This window comes from Aptenodytes patagonicus, unplaced genomic scaffold, assembly GCF_965638725.1.
Source record: "Aptenodytes patagonicus unplaced genomic scaffold, bAptPat1.pri.cur scaffold_100, whole genome shotgun sequence".
NCBI lineage: Eukaryota > Metazoa > Chordata > Aves > Sphenisciformes > Spheniscidae > Aptenodytes > Aptenodytes patagonicus.
The window spans coordinates 298917-314665 of record NW_027472046.1 but is presented as its reverse complement, the minus strand read 5'-3'; the positions used below and the strand labels follow the sequence as shown (position 1 = coordinate 314665).

The 15749-nt window shown below is 48.6% G+C and overlaps 1 pseudogene; it reads left to right on the top strand.

Annotated features, from left to right (window-relative positions):
* Positions 1-2059: 2059 nt before the first annotated feature.
* LOC143173534 (E3 ubiquitin-protein ligase RBBP6-like) lies at positions 2060-15146 on the top strand (annotated as a pseudogene).
* Positions 15147-15749: the final 603 nt, after the last annotated feature.

The window sequence follows — 15749 nt, the reverse complement described above, 5'->3', positions numbered from 1 at the left end:
TAGAATAACTCATCAGTGCTAACATCCTGGCTGGGTGATGGGAAGTAGACACCCACTACGATATCTCCTTTGTTTTCCATCCCCCTAATCCTCACCCAGAGGCTCTCAACCACACCATCACTAACTGTAAGGGCTGTGCAAGCAAACCTCTCCCTTACGTACAGTGCAACACCTCCACCTCGCCTGCCCTGCCTACACCTCCTGAACAGCCTGTAGCCCTCGATCCCTGCAGTCCAGGCATGGGACTCATTCCACCAAGTCTCACTAATACCAATGACATTGTAGCTCTGGGAACGGACCAAGGCTTCCAGTTCACCCTGTTTGTTTCTCATACTGCCTGCATTGGTGCACAAGCATTTCAGATCTGCTCCTGCGCCCTCTGTGCTCCCAGGAGCAGCGTAACTGTTCCCACTTGCACTGCCACCCTCAGGCGATGCCATACCAACCCTTGGCTTACCTACTGCAATCCTGTGGGCATCCCCTTCCCGCATCGATTCTAGTTATAACGCTCTCGATCAGCCCCATCAGCTTATGCCCAAAGACCCCTTTTCCCCATCGGGACGGGTGGATCCTGTCAGGCCCCAACAGACCTTGTCTTTCGAAGGCTCTTCCATGGTTTCAAACGCCCAAGTTTTGGTGGAGGCACCAGTCCTGGAGCCAGGTATTGACATCCTGGGCTCACCTCTGTCTTCCAGAGTCTCCCCCCATTACTGGGAGGACTGAGGAAAATACTACCTGTGCTCCCGAATTTTTTAGGCTTCTTCCCAGGGCTCTGAAGTCTCTTTTGATTGACCTCAAACTTTTTGTAGTGACATCAATCGTACCCACATGAAGGAGCAGAAATGGATAGTAGTCGGAAGTTTGAACTAGGTTCTTCAGTCTTGTGGTGACGTCCCTAATTCGGGCCCCAGGGAGTAGGGGAGCTTGTTGAGACAGGTCGTCAAATTGAGGGCATCGGGGACATTGGGGACAGTGTCCTCGCTGTCCCCCAACCCCACTGCCACCGCTTGCTCCTTGGGGCAGCCGTGCTCTGCCATATACTCGGAGAGGTCGGGGAGTTCATTGAGGAAAGCAGTCAAGTCAGGCACATCAGGGACGGTGTCCTCGCTGTTCCACAGCCCCGCCACCACTGCTCGCTCCTTGGGGCAGCCGCCCTCTGCCACATACTCAGAGAGGTCGGGGAGCTCATGGAGGAACACAGTCAAGGTGGGGCTGTCGGGGATATCGGGGACGGTGTCCTCACCATCCGTGGTGTCAAGCCAAGCAAGCATATTGTTGATGGTGGTGTCCTCTGCCTGCTCAGAAAAGGCCTCAGCAAAGGAGGCTGGCCCCTGCTCGGGCAGGTCCACGGGCTTCCCTGGGGCTGCCGGGGTACTGACCACTGCTGAAAAAGCAAACAAAGCCAACCTGACCCCAGGCTGATGCAAGCTTTCCTCAGCTTGGCCGCCCACCTGTGGGCTCTGCCACCTCCCAAATCTCACGTTTGGGCTTCATCGTGGTTCTGCCGGTTGGTGGAGCCAGGGTGGTCTGGTGGGGGCTGGCAGCAGGGACACTGTCCTCAGTGGCCACCCTGTCCTTGTTTGAGGCCTCCGACGGCTTCTGGGTGCTGCTGGGCAGGGTGTGGAGCACAGGGGGGCCCTTGCACCCAATGCTGTGCTGCAGGGCCGGGGGGTGGCAGGAGGCAGGGTGGGCAGGGACGTGCAGCGGGTAGGAGCCCGTGGGGTACAGGGGCTCCCCCTGAACCACAGCCCATGGTCCCAACCCCATCGGCTGGTGGGGCACCAGCATCCCCATCACCACCTGCTGTCCCCAGCCATAGCGGGGACAGGGAGCAGGCATGCAGGGGAGCTGCACCATGGTGGGGAGCAGTACCCCATGGGGGATCTGCACCACGGGTGGGAGCTGCACCACCTGCCCCAAGGCCCCCAGGGGCCCTGGCACCCCCTGCCAGATGGTGGCCTGTGCCAGCTGGTAGGTGATGGTGTGGACCTGGGCAGGCTCAGAGGACACCAGCAGCCCCGGGACAGAGGGCAGCACGCAGGCAATGACTGGTGGCGGCATGGCCAGGGTGGTGAAGCTCACGCCGGGCACCTCCAACGCCATCAGCAGGCAGATCATAGAAGAAGGTAGTGACACTGCCATTCTTGTATTTCCTCTGAACAAGACACGAGATGGGGGGATGGAGTGGGCAGTGATGCTGTGGTAACCCCAGACGAGTGTGCTGGGGGCACAGTGCTGCCGGGGTGAGCACCGTGGGTGAGGATGGCCTGTTGTGACATCCCCGAGCAACAGACAGTGATGTCACCAAGCGATGGGTTCTGATGTCACCGCGTCCCCGAGGGATGGGTTCTGTTGTCACCAAGGAATGGACTAAGATGTCTCCAAACGATGGACTGTGATGTCACCTAGCAATGGACTGTGACATCCCGAGCAATGGATCGTGACCAGGCATCCCTTGCTGCTTATATCTGGGCGTGGAGTCTCACCCAGCTGGCTCGTGCCTGCACTCCAGCTGAGCGAGTTCGCGAGATTTGGAGTGTTGAGAGAGGCCTTGGGACTGGTGTCGTTCCCGATTCTCTCCCCCATCCCACTGTGGGGGGGGGAGAGTGAGCGAAGGGCTGTGTGGTGTTTAGCTGCCTGCCAGGTTAAACCACAACACCCCCTAACCGGCTCTGCCCACCAACATCTCACCCCATCAGCCCTCTTAGCTTCCCCCAACAGAGTGGTTTCCTCTCCAGCTGCCGATGGCATCGGAGGTCACTGGTGTGAGCTTCACCACCCTGGCCATGCCGCCACCGGTCACTGCCGGCATGCTGCCCCCTGTCTCAGGGCTGCTGGTGTCCTCTGAGCCCGCCCAGGTCCACACTGTCACCTACCAGCCGTCACAGGCCACCATCTGGCAGGGGGTGCCAGGGCCCCTGGGGGCCTTGGGGCAGGCGGTGCAGCTCCCCGGCGGGGTGCAGCTCCCCTGTGTGCCTGCTCCCTGTCCCCCTGCCTATGGCTGGGGACAGCAGGTGGTGACAGGGACGCTGGTGCCCCACCAGCCGATGGGGCTGGGGCCGTGGGCCATGGTCCATGGGGAGCCCCTGTACTGGGTGCAGGGCCTCCCTGAGGTCCACACCCTGCACGGCAGCACCCAGAAGCCATTGGAGGCCTCTGACAATGACGTGGTGGTCATCGAGGACAGTGTCCTCGCCACCAGCCCCCACCAGCCCGGCCCGGCTCCGCCAACCGGCAGAACCAAGACAAAGCCCAAAGGTGAGGTTTGGGGGGTGGCAGAACCTGCAGGCGGGCGGCCAAGCTGAGGAAAGCTTGCATCACCCCGGGGTTGGGCTGGTTTTGATTGCTTTTTCAGCAGGGGGGACCATCCCAGAGAAGCCCCTGGACCTGCCCAAGCTGGGGCCAGACGCCTTCGCCGAGGCCTTTCCTGAGCTGGCAGGGGACAACCTGCAGTTTCAGGATGATCAGTCGTTCACCATGGACATCACTGATACACTCGCCTGGCTCGACACCATGGATGGCCAGGACAGCATCCCCGATGTCCCCAAAGTTCCCAACAGCCCCCGCTTGACCACCCTCCTCAACAAGCTCCCTGGCTTCTCAGAGTACGTGGTGGAGGGTAGCTGCTCCAAGGAGCAAGCGGCAGCAGCAGGGCTGGGGGACAGCGAGGACACTGTCCCCGATGCCCCCAACGTCTCCTACTTGACCACCTACCTCAACAAGTTCCCTGACCTCTCGGAGTACAGGGCAGAGGGCGGCTGCCCCAAGGAGCAAGCAGCAGCAATGGTGCCGGGGGACAGTGAGGACACCATCCCTGATGACCCCAACATCTCCACCTTGACCACCTTCCTCAACAAGCTCTCTGAGTATGTGGCAGAGGGCGGCTGCCCCAAGGAGCGAGCACTAGTGGCGGGGCTGGGGGACGGCGAGGACACCGTCCCCCATGTCCTCAACATCTCCAACAGTCTCACCAGCACCGCCTTCCTCAACCAGCCCCCCGACTTCTCAGAGTACGGGCTGGAGGATGACTGCCCCGAGGACCGCATGGCGGCAGTGATGCTGGGGTACGCTGACCCCTTCTCAGGGGTGGCGACGTCCCTCTTGCTGGACCCCAAGGGGAAGCAGGGTGGGGTGGCAGTGGTCCTCCCCACCTGCCTACCAGAGAGTCCCGTGGAGAGTCCCTTGAAGGGTAGCCCAGAGGGTTCTCCAGAGAACCCCCTGAAGGGTCCTCTGGAGAGTCCTCTGCTGAGCCCCACGGCTGTCCCCCAGCATCATCCACCCCGCATGCCCCAACTGCTGGAGGAGGTGCTGTGGAGGCAGCCCCGGGTGGTTTTGACCCGCTTGCCGCAGCTGCCAGGCGTTGTGTCCTGCCGGGTGGTGCCCAGATCGGGAGAGGCGGGTGGCAAGCAGGCCAAGCGCCCTGCGCCAGCCAGCACTTCCAAGACGCAACGGATCTCCCCACGGGACAACACCCCACCCAAGAAGAGGAAGAAGATGGTGGTGTGCCGGGTGGTAAAACACTCGAAAACCCTGTGGGAGGGGAAGCCGGACGGGGATGGTGCGGCAGCGGGCAGCAGCAGGCAGCAAGCGGGCAGCAGCAAGCGGAGGGCATCCGACGGCAACAACGTGCCCACCAAGCGAGCCAGACCCCTGAGGGACATCGGCGGACAAAGTGTCCCATGCCCCCCTGACTGCTGTTGATAGGTTGACAGAGAAGGTGTGGAGCACGGATCCCTGCGACATGTGACCTGCACCCGCCCACTCCAGCCCCAGCCCTCTCCCATAGCTCTACTTCTTTCTTAACTCATTAAAGGTTTGATGTTCATTTCACAGTGCCTCTGCCTGCAGTTATTCGTGCAGCGGGAGGCGGGGGGGTTAACGCAGCCCCTGCCGCATACGTAGATCTGACCTTCCACCTCTTCACCCCAGTGTATGAGGAACCCTCCATGATTCTGGATGGAGACGTTCAACCAGAACCTTGGTTCCCAGACTCAGGGTAAACGAACTAGAAAGAGCTCTTAAAAGTCCATCTGCTACCATGGAAGCCACAGACAGTCACACAGTAGATGCCACTTTAGCCTTGCAACAGGAAAATTCTTCTTTACCTTTGATAGTAGGACAAAATCGTCTAGTACTTGATATGCTTACCCTGCAACAAGGAGGTGTCTGTGCATTGATTCATACCACCTGTTGCACCGATGTTAACAAATATCGACAAATCTAACACGACGTCCATACCGTTTCCAAACATTTACAAACGTTAGATCAAGTCTAACTGTTACTTACTCTAACCTCTTCAGTGCAGACTGGCCTAGCATGGAGGCAATGTGTTGTAAAAAGTTTTCTGTTTTATTATTACTCTGCATTAAGTGCCACGTTTGAATTTTGGTGTATTCCTAGTAATGTTTTGAGGGTTTTGGATGTGTTTTGTAAACTGTTTGGGTTCAAACAAATTAGTCAAGTATCTGTAAAGTTTTCTGTAAATGTTAATGGAAATGAGTTCATAGCTGTCGGTCTGGATTATGTTACTGTTGAGAAAAAACTGTGTCTATGAAACAACCATTTAATAAAATGTTGACGCTAGTGGGTTGCTTTTGTGAATGAATGCATCTAAAACCAAAAACATGCGTGGTTGATCTGAATGAGAGGTGCTTGAAGGTCCAAATAATTTACAGTCACTCCCTTCGATACCTGCTGGTATCTGGACTAGTGTGTGATCAAAACCTGTGAAGAAATACTACTTAAAAGAAGCCAGCTGGCTTCAATAATTTGAAGATCTAGTTCTGCATAAGGTTTCTATTACAATTTGTGTGTTAAAAGGACACGGTCAACTGGAAAAAACCTGCAGGTTTTGCTTACTGTCGTTAAATCACTTAATATGAAGGAGTTCGTAGGGGAGGAACATGCCGTCTGGACTGCCTACAGCACATGGTGGTCAAATTTCTACTGAAAAGAATCTTTTGTCTTGCTGGGGGATTCTAAAAAGCTTGATTCCTTTTAATGCTTCTCTGTCTGAAGCTGAATTTCAGCAAGCAGCAACGACTTCCCCGACTCCTAAGTTGTGTGTCCTTTTAATGCTGCAAAATGTAAATAATGGTACTTGCATACATCTTTCTCAATTAAACATGCAGTGGATATCTTCTCCTTCAAATAGTCTGGAGGTTAAAAATCAGTTTAAAAACACTGGATAGCTTAATTTGTTCTACACATAGCTTCAGTCCACTTGGGAGAAAACTGGATTGGTTACACAAGTCTTGATGCAAGGTACAAACAGAGCCCGAGGCTGTGAGTGCCCAAGAATGCTCTTTTCAAGTAGGATACAGGCACCTAAACACCACGTAATGGCGTAAGGACCCCCCAGAACATCTTCAGGACAGCTCTACTGTATATAAGCGACTGTGTTCATGCAACCTCAGCCAGCGTTGTGCTGCTCTTCACAGGACTGGGCAAGTGGTGGTGTCTGGGGCTGTGTGGGCTTACATGTATTTCTGACACGTGTGTCAAATACTTACCTGTCACACAGACTGCCAATCTGGCCGAAGCCAATGCTTCCGATGAAGATAAAATAAAAGCTGTGATGATACAGTCTTGCCGTGAATACGATCCAGTCAGGTAAGTGGTGATGATGTCAAACCTGGTCTTTGAAGATTGTGGAAAACTGGTAGAGATGTTTGTTCTAACAAGAGAGACACAGGCATACCTTTTTCTTTTATTCCCAAAAACCTTTTAGTTACCTGAAGAAACCCTTGGGTCCACCTCCACCATCACATGCTTTCGTTGCGGAAAACCTGGCCACTATATAAAGAACTGCCCAACAAAGGGGGTAAGATTGTGGGGGGCTTCTGGTGTTACTTCGTTTTTAGGTTTTTTACCTTGGCAGTTATGTCACGAATACAGGAATACTCATATTAAGAATTGTTTCTCTTGGGGTGCAATACAGTGCTTACGTGGCAATGTTGCAAAGCCCTTCAAAATCCAAGGGAAACCTGGCATTTTGAATGTAAAATTTTCTTTTTTGTAGGTCATAGACATGAAACATGTCCATAGATCTTCCTCTGTGAACTTTCAGGCCTGTTTTTATATATTTCAGTATCACTGGAATTTCTTCTGGTTTTAACTCTTTTTAATGACAGTTTGCAGTTTTTAGTATTTCCTATAAAAACAAGATGTTCATCTATTGAATATTTGCGTGTTTTAATTACACAAGCCTCTGGTTGAGTGTTCATGCCATTTAACGTTAGTCACTGAATGTAGACGCATGAGGTATGAATTCAACCATCACACACAGATGGTGAATACAGGTTTCCCCAGTGAGTGGTTCAGAGCACCGGATTAGGCTCTTGCTCTGAACTGCGCTGTGCAGGAGGAGCGGGCTTTTGTCTCTTCTCTGAGTGGATGGTGAGCTGGGGGATAGTTCACCCCTAAGGAACCTGAAGTTAAGCCAAAGAATGTCGACTGAGCTCAAAACACCGCTCAAGCCTTTGGAACATCCTGGCTATGTTCATGTAGGAAAACAAGTATTTCAGTCGAGCAACCCTTACACTAGGTCAAAGGAGAGGATTAAAGGCTTTTGCTGCTTAAAATAACCATTGAAATGCCATTTTAAGTGTGTAAGGACTTAAGATGAGATATGTCTGCATTTCTTTTCGTAACAGGACAAAAATTTTGAGTCTGTTCCCAGAATTAAGAAGAGCACAGGAATTCCAAGGAGTTCCATGATGGACGTGAACGATCCCAATACAAAGGGTGCTATGCTGACAAACTCTGGAAAATACGCGATACCAACTATTAATGCGTAAGTATGGAATTAAGTGGACTGACCAAAAAGTGAATGAGAGAAACCATGCGTAAATGTCCGGGTGGCAATGCAACCAAGTTAGCCAGTGCCTGCAATAACAGGGGAGGAAGCATTGTCATTGTATCTTAACCTTAAAATCTGTGATACTTTCTGATATTACAATAGGGTGGTCCTACTGTTCATGCCCCTGGAAGTTGGTTAAGCTTGTGGCATGCTAAGAATCTGTATTCCTGCAAAACATTTCAGCAGTGTTTACAGTGGAGTCGTTCTCTTTGAAAGCTCGTTTTGCTTCCGTTTCATGTTTCAAAGACTTCTTGCAAAATTTAACAAACAGCTGTTCGACTGAGATTTCCTCTCCCTCAGACTTTTATCAGATCCCACGTGTGAAACAGACTGAAGTTTTCCTGTTGCTATAAACTAAGAAAATACTACTGTGTGCCGACAAGAGTGGCTGTTTTAAAATGCACTTGGTAGCACTTCTGTTTTTCTGTCATGGATCTCCATTTGTAGAAGCTTTAACATACACTTCTTCCATTTAGAAAATGTAATCACTCGGAGACTAACTTGATCTTGAGCCTGCAATTTACATTTACCCTCGGGCAAAGGAGAGGTGGGATTCATTTCACCTGATTTCTAGCTGTCAAAAAATTATTTTTCTACTCTGAGCTAATTTCTGAGTTGATCCAATGAATGGGAGAGTTCTGCAGAAGGAAAATTGTTCCCCCTCCCTCTTCTAGCGTTGTGGCTATAGAAAAGTTCTTTAAGGTAAATGCCTACGTTTTGGAAGGCTAATGTGGAGTGAGAAGAATTCACTGTTACCTTCCTTTGATAAAAGCCAAAGCTTGGAAAAGTTTTCCTTGACCCTTCTTTAACTTTTTTCTTTTCCCTTCCCCACCCCGCCTCCAGGGAAGCTTACGCTAGAGGAAAGAAGGAAAAGCCTCCCTTTTTACCAGAGGAGCCCTCCTCCTCCTCCTCCCCAGACGATCCTATTCCAGACGAGTTGTTATGTCTCATTTGTAAAGATCTAATGACTGATGCAGCTGTTATTCCCTGCTGTGGAAACAGTTATTGTGATGAATGTAAGTGTTACTCCCATGTTTGTTGCTTCAAAACATCACATCTGATCTTCTGGAAGCAGAAATAGGAGATAACGGAATTGCTTTGTTACCAGTTCTATCTAATACTTAAGTATACCCTGAATGGGAAAGGACTCTTGTATATTAAAAAAAAAAAGGCAGAAAGCTTTTTTCCCTTTTGACGTATCTAGTTAAATCCTCTTTACATGCGGAAGGACGAGCAGGAGAAGAGTGCGTAATTGTGCAGGTGATGACAGTATTAGATACCGAATGCATTTAGTTTGCCCACAGCCCTTTCTCTCATACAAAAGTATGTAGCCAGCTCTGGTGACTTACTGTGGTCTGCAACAAAGGGATAGTTAGGCATTTAATCCATGTTCTTCTCCATTGGAGAGCTGGTTAAAACCTTCAGAACTCAAACCTACCAATGCTTTTTTGAGATGTGTTTTATTCTCTAACCTTGAGGTTGGCGACTTCTCACTGTGCTAGATAGTAGAAAAAAGACTAGTCGAAACATCAAGACACAGCCTACTCTACCTCTTCAAATGTTACAGTACTGAAATATGAAAACTGTAGTTATTTGCTGCATACTAGAGATTTTTTACACCATTGAACCCTTATAGCTTCATGCTCTCAATTCAAGACCATATTCATCCATTAATCATATATGTGTTTTTATAATTGATTGGAACCCCCAAAATTTCCTTAGTTTGGCTAAAAACTCTTTTGATGATTCTAACTATACACAGGTATTAGAACAGCATTACTGGAGTCTGAGGAACATACATGCCCAGCATGTCATGAGACAGAGGTTTCTCCCGACGCTTTAGTTGCCAACAAGTTCCTATGCCAGGTAACATGATGACTTTTACGTAAACTGGTTGTAAGAAAAGTCTCTTTGTAGAAAGCTGAAAGGGGAGAAAATACTCATTTACATCTCCTTAAGCAAGGCTAAATCGAATAAGGCTAAATTTACTTTTCAGATCCATTCTCTGTTCTTACAGAAGCTTACAACTCTTTAGAGACAATCTGGCAAATTCAGGTCACACTTTTGTTTAACATCCCCATCAGGCTTCCCCTCCCACAGGGTTTTCGAGTGTTTTACCACCTGGCACACCACCATCTTCTTCCTCTTCTTGGGTGGGGTGTTGTCCCGCGGGGAGATCCGTTGCGTCTTGGAAGTGCTGGCTGGCGCAGGGCGCTTGGCCTGCTTGCCACCCGCCTCTCCCGATCTGGGCACCACCCGGCAGGACACAACGCCTGGCAGCTGCGGCAAGCGGGTCAAAACCACCCGGGGCTGCCTCCACAGCACCTCCTCCAGCAGTTGGGGCATGCGGGGTGGATGATGCTGGGGGACAGCCGTGGGGCTCAGCAGAGGACTCTCCAGAGGACCCTTCAGGGGGTTCTCTGGAGAACCCTCTGGGCTACCCTTCAAGGGACTCTCCACGGGACTCTCTGGTAGGCAGGTGGGGAGGACCACTGCCACCCCACCCTGCTTCCCCTTGGGGTCCAGCAAGGGGGACGTCGCCTCGCTTTCAAGTTGGGTGTTAACACTGAAGTACTTGAAATAGAGAGCTACCAGTCATTAATAGCAGTGTTGGATGTGATGTGTTCATATAGCTGTATGTTGATTTATTTTAGGATGGATAGCATTTACAGGAATACACAAGTAGTTTTACTCTGTGGAGGCTTTTGTTCGTATAGCTACTGAAGTTTCGTATGACCTTTTCGTAAATGTTTTTACACCTCTAGGCTGTGAACAACTTCAGAAATGGAACTGGCTACACAAAAAGACTCCGTGAGCAGGTTCAGCAGCAACAGCAGCAGCAGCCGCCACCGCCACCACCTCCACCACCACTCGTGGCTGTTACCCCTCCTGCTGCTCTGGTGACGGCCCCTGGACTTTCTAAATCTTCCTCTCTGTCAATGAGCAGTTTGGTGGAAGAGAAGGTCAGTTTTATTTCAACATATGCAGTGATTCTTGTATTTCAGTAGAGCTTGTTTCCCAACTGTTTGCATTTCTTCACAAGGGTTGTCAGGTTCCTGTACTGAGGCAACCAGCATTCCCAAGTCTTCTGGGCCCCCCAGGACAATCAACACCCACAACTGGTAAGTAACTATAACTTTAGAATGTCTTTAAAAAAATTATCTTCAGATAAACTGAATGGGATTTTTTTCTTGTTGCTCTCCCCACTCCAAAAGGTCACCCAGTGAGAGCCAGAACGATTCGCTCAGCAGGTGGCAGACCCAGCTGGGAACTGTAAGTATTCTACAGAAATTCAATATATTACTGCTGGTAAACTGTTAAATGAGGCCGTAACACGTAACTTATACAACAGCTGATTTATAAAGAAATAAGTACGCACAGATAGTCATGGAGAATACAAGTGGTAATTAATTTTTAAATGCCTTAATTTGAATTGGCTTTAACGAAGGGGATCCGTGCTTGCAGCAAGATTATTTCAAATAAAACTCCAGTACATGATTGAAAAGAGGACTCTGAAAAATGAATCCTTTTTGAGGAAACCATAATTACATACAAAAATTAAATATAATTAAAGGATCAGATGGAAAGCCACCCTGTTGATTACTGGCTGAATCAGGCTGAAGAAATTGATTTCCCAATAGAAATCAGCCTCCAACATTCTTTTTTCAACAACTGATTTCATACTGATTGAGCAAATTGTTGGAAAAGTCAACGCTGTTATTTTATGACAATTTTTAATTTCTTCAATTTTGTCATCTCAAATAGCCAAGCCGCTTTCTCTCCGTTGGAGAGAGAGGAGTCTGTTTCATCTATCATTGCAGCGTCAAGTTAGTCCTTCCTTTTGATATATATTTGTTATAGACAGATTGTAAGGGAGCATTGTGTTTATAAAATCTTAAAGAGAAATCAAAACAAAACTCAGGATCCATCTCACAGATTGTCTAAAATCTCAAATTCAGTAATCAAGAAAAGAACAATCCAGGGACAAGAAGAGGCCAAATACATCACCAAGAGGCAACAACATCGGAAGCGTATGTGGAAGAAGTTAAAGAGTTCGAGACAAGATCAGTTAGTATCTGTGCAGTACTTTGGAGGCCACAAGGGTGCAGTATTACAAGTATCAAGGAGTGACAGAGGAGCGGTGGGCACTTGGCACATGGGAGATGGGAGTCTCTTTTAAGCATGGGCAGCCTCCACCCACAGTCGCAAAGCTGAGTATAAGGAGAGGAGACTGAGGGAACTGTTGGGGGTGAGGATGTGGAAGGCAAGTATGAGGATCAAGAAATGAGCGTAGTCTCAAATGAACAGAAAGCATGGAGAAACAAGAAGTGCTCGCCAATGTGCTCCCACTTCATTTGCTTTCCTCTTTAAAATCAGGGCAGAGTGTAACAAAGAGTGACACATGTTTTGGGGTTTCTTTAGAAGTTCAAGTCAAGGAGGCCCGCACAGTGAACATGCCCAGAGGACTCAGGCCCCAACACTACCGGCATCAACACCAGTCTTTGTGCCTGGGCCTCCACCTCCCTTGTATCCTCCACCACCCCATGCACTTCCTCTGCCACCGGGGGTACCACCACCACAGTTTCCTCCTCAGTTTCCACTGGGTCAGCCTCCATCTGCTGGGTACGCTGTCCCCCCTTCCAGGATATTCCCCAGCTCCTGCAAACAGGTCATCATCTTGGGTACCAACAGCAGTACCAACAGCTCATTCAAATACCATCCCAATGACACAGGCACCTCCTTTATAGAATCATAGAATCGTTTAAGTTGGAAAAGACCTTTACGATCATCGAGTCCAACCATTAACCTAACTGCCAAGTCCACCACTAAACCATGTCCCTAAGCGCCACGTCTACAGGTCTTTTCAATACCTCCAGGGATGGTGACTCAACCCCTCCCCTGGGCAGCCTGTTCCAATGCTTGACAAGCCTTTCGGTGAAGAAATTTTTCCCAATATCCCATCTAAACCTCCCCTGGCACAACTTGAGGCCGTTTCCTCTTGTCCTATGGCTTGTTACTTGGGAGAAGGGATCAACACCCCCCTCGCTACAACCTCCTTGCAGGTGGTTGTAGAGAGCGATAAGGTCTCCCCTCAGCCTCCTTTTCTGCAGGCCACTTGCAGGAAACTGCAAGCCCAGTTTCCTCAGCCGCTCCTCATCAGACTTGTGCTCTAGACCCTTCAGCGGCTTTGTTGCTCTCCTTTGGACGCGCTCCAGCACCTCAACATCTGTCTTGTAGTGAGGGGCCCAAAACTGAACACAGTATTTGAGGTGCGGCCTCAGCAGTGCCGAGTACAGGGGGGCGATCACTTCCCTAGTCCTGCTGGCCACACTATTTCTGACACAAGCCAGGATGCTATCGGCCTCCCTTATCTAGGAGGGAGTTTTACAGAGAACAACGGAGACTTAAAGAGGAGTAAGTATCTGTCTCAGTGAAGTTGCATTGCTTTTCATTTTTGTATTTCGGTAGCATATTGGACTGCAGTTACACTAAAGCGCATCTGACATAAGCAAAAATGACACAGTGTTTTTTCCAATCTACTTTTTCCTTGTGGATGGTAAGCATCCCAAACTAAAACAAGACAAATGTGATTCTAAAACTTTCCCTAAAACTTGTCGGAATTCTAAACTGGTTTTGCTTAAATAGGCTGTTCACCTTCTGCATTTGCACGCAGTATCCATTTTCTCATATTGGCCATGTTTTGTTTCTCGGTGTCTTTTTGTAATAAAGGTCTAACTACAATTGTTATAAAGGTCAAACTTATTTTAACAGGGAAAAGAAAAAGTCCAAACTTGATGAGTTTACAAATGGTTTTGCTAAGGAACTGATGGGCTATAAAAAGATTCAAAAAGAGCGTAGGCATTTGTTTTCCAGGCAACTGCTTTACATGTCCGTAACGGAGAAGCAGATTGTCTCGAAGAATCAGGAGGAGTTCCACTCCACCTCTCTATCGCTAGGTGGATTGGGTGATTCGAGGGATTAGCAGCGATGGGAGTTTCACATGTAGGTTACTAGCTCAAATATGGCGGAGATGACAGTTGACTGAGCCTAGAAACTGAACAGGTGTAGTCGCTGGATCTTCTGCATCTCCCTATTCTGATTGTAACCCTTACCTCAAAGCACTTTGGAGGAGATATGCAAGAGAAATTGTCTTCTTTTCTTCTGTTGTTCATCTCATGTGGATACATGGAGAGATTTCAACCTGGACTGCAGACTGGTGGCTTTCGCTAGGACGTTGTTGAGATTGTTGAATTTGTCTTAGGAATCAAAAGATCGGACTTGTTTGTAAGGAAATCTTAAATTGGTGAAGGACTTTGAGAGGAGGAATGATGCTAATGAACATACGCGGAATAATGTGAAACGGTTCTTTAAAAACTAATCAAAGAAAAACTTGTGAAGAAAAAACTCAGGGTAGCTGATGATTTCTACCCCCAAAAATCACTTGGGCGGGAGTCTGAAGTTCCACCATATGCTATGAAAGCTAACTATGGCAGATCTGTTGACTTGAGAGATCCATTTGAAAAGGACAGATACAGAGAATGGGAACGGCACTACAGAGAATGGTATGAAAAGTTCTACAAGGGCTACGCTGTTGGCGCTCAGCCTTGACCTCCAATAAACAGAGGGAACTCTTCTCTGGGTAGGTTTGGTCCACCTGGGACCAGACCAGAGAATCTGCCATATGCTCAGGGACGTAGGAAGGATTATCCTGGTGGGCAGAGCCACCAAAATCGTAATGCAGCTGGAAATTACCCTGAAAAACTTTCTAGAGGAGAGGCATCAAAGATCCTACAAAATCAAAAGAGAAGGAGGTGGAAAATCCACTGGGAGATGACAAAGGAAATAAACATAAAAAACACCGGAAGAGAAGAAAAGGGGATGAGCATGAAGGATTTCCCAGTGCTGAGTTGTTAGAAGGTGCGAGACAACCAAGAGAGCTAGTTACAGCAGAGGACGTTAAAACGGTCTCTCTGTTCATGCTCCCAAGCAGAGATGATGCCACCCCTGTGAGGGATGAGCCTATGGAAGGAGATTCTATTGCTTTCAAACCGGTGTCTGAAGAGGAGAAAAAAGAGAAGGATGAGCCAAAAGCAAAAAATGACAAGACAAAGCAGAAAGTAGAAGTGGCTGTTCCCCCTAAGAAAGACAACATAATAGAACAGCTAAAGCTTCCCAAGAGAAGGTGGACACCGATGGTGAAAAACCTCCTGGAGTGGAACCTCCTGTGAAAAAAGTGAAGGAGGAGTAGCCCAAGACAGACAGTGTTAAAACATCTTCCTCTTAAAAGGGTGAGAATATTTTGATACTATCCTGTAAAGAGGAGTTGCCAGTGTGGGAAGCTAGAAGGGGAGTACCTGATCAGCCTCAACGTAATGTTGCGGGATTACTCATCTTCAAGACACAAAGCAGCAGCACTTCAGAAGCTGTTTACCATTTTTCATACGTTTCGTTTGTGCTGGAAAATAACACAATTTTCACAGAAGAATTTAAATGGCTGTAAGTTATGGACATTTCAGGGGGGCTTGCAACGGCCGAAATAGAAGTGTTTCTGGAACATGGACAATTGCATGGCTGTTTTTATCTTTGTTTACGAGAATGTGTATAAACACAAATCAGATGTTCATAAATAAAGTGAACATTCTTTTAGCCTCGTGTGTTCCCTGGCATGACTGTATGACATTTCTAAGTAGCATCTTACCATAAGCTAACACAGATGTCTCAAAAGAAAAAAAAAAAAGGAAAAATCCTGGAGTGGGAGGGAAGCCTTAGTGTTAGTTAGAACTAATTAAAGTAAATGGAAGACAAAGCAAAACCATTCCCTTCTTGTTTGCTCTGACTGTACCTGATTTGGGTTGTGGGTAGCCACAGGGAGGGTGGGAGCCTTGCA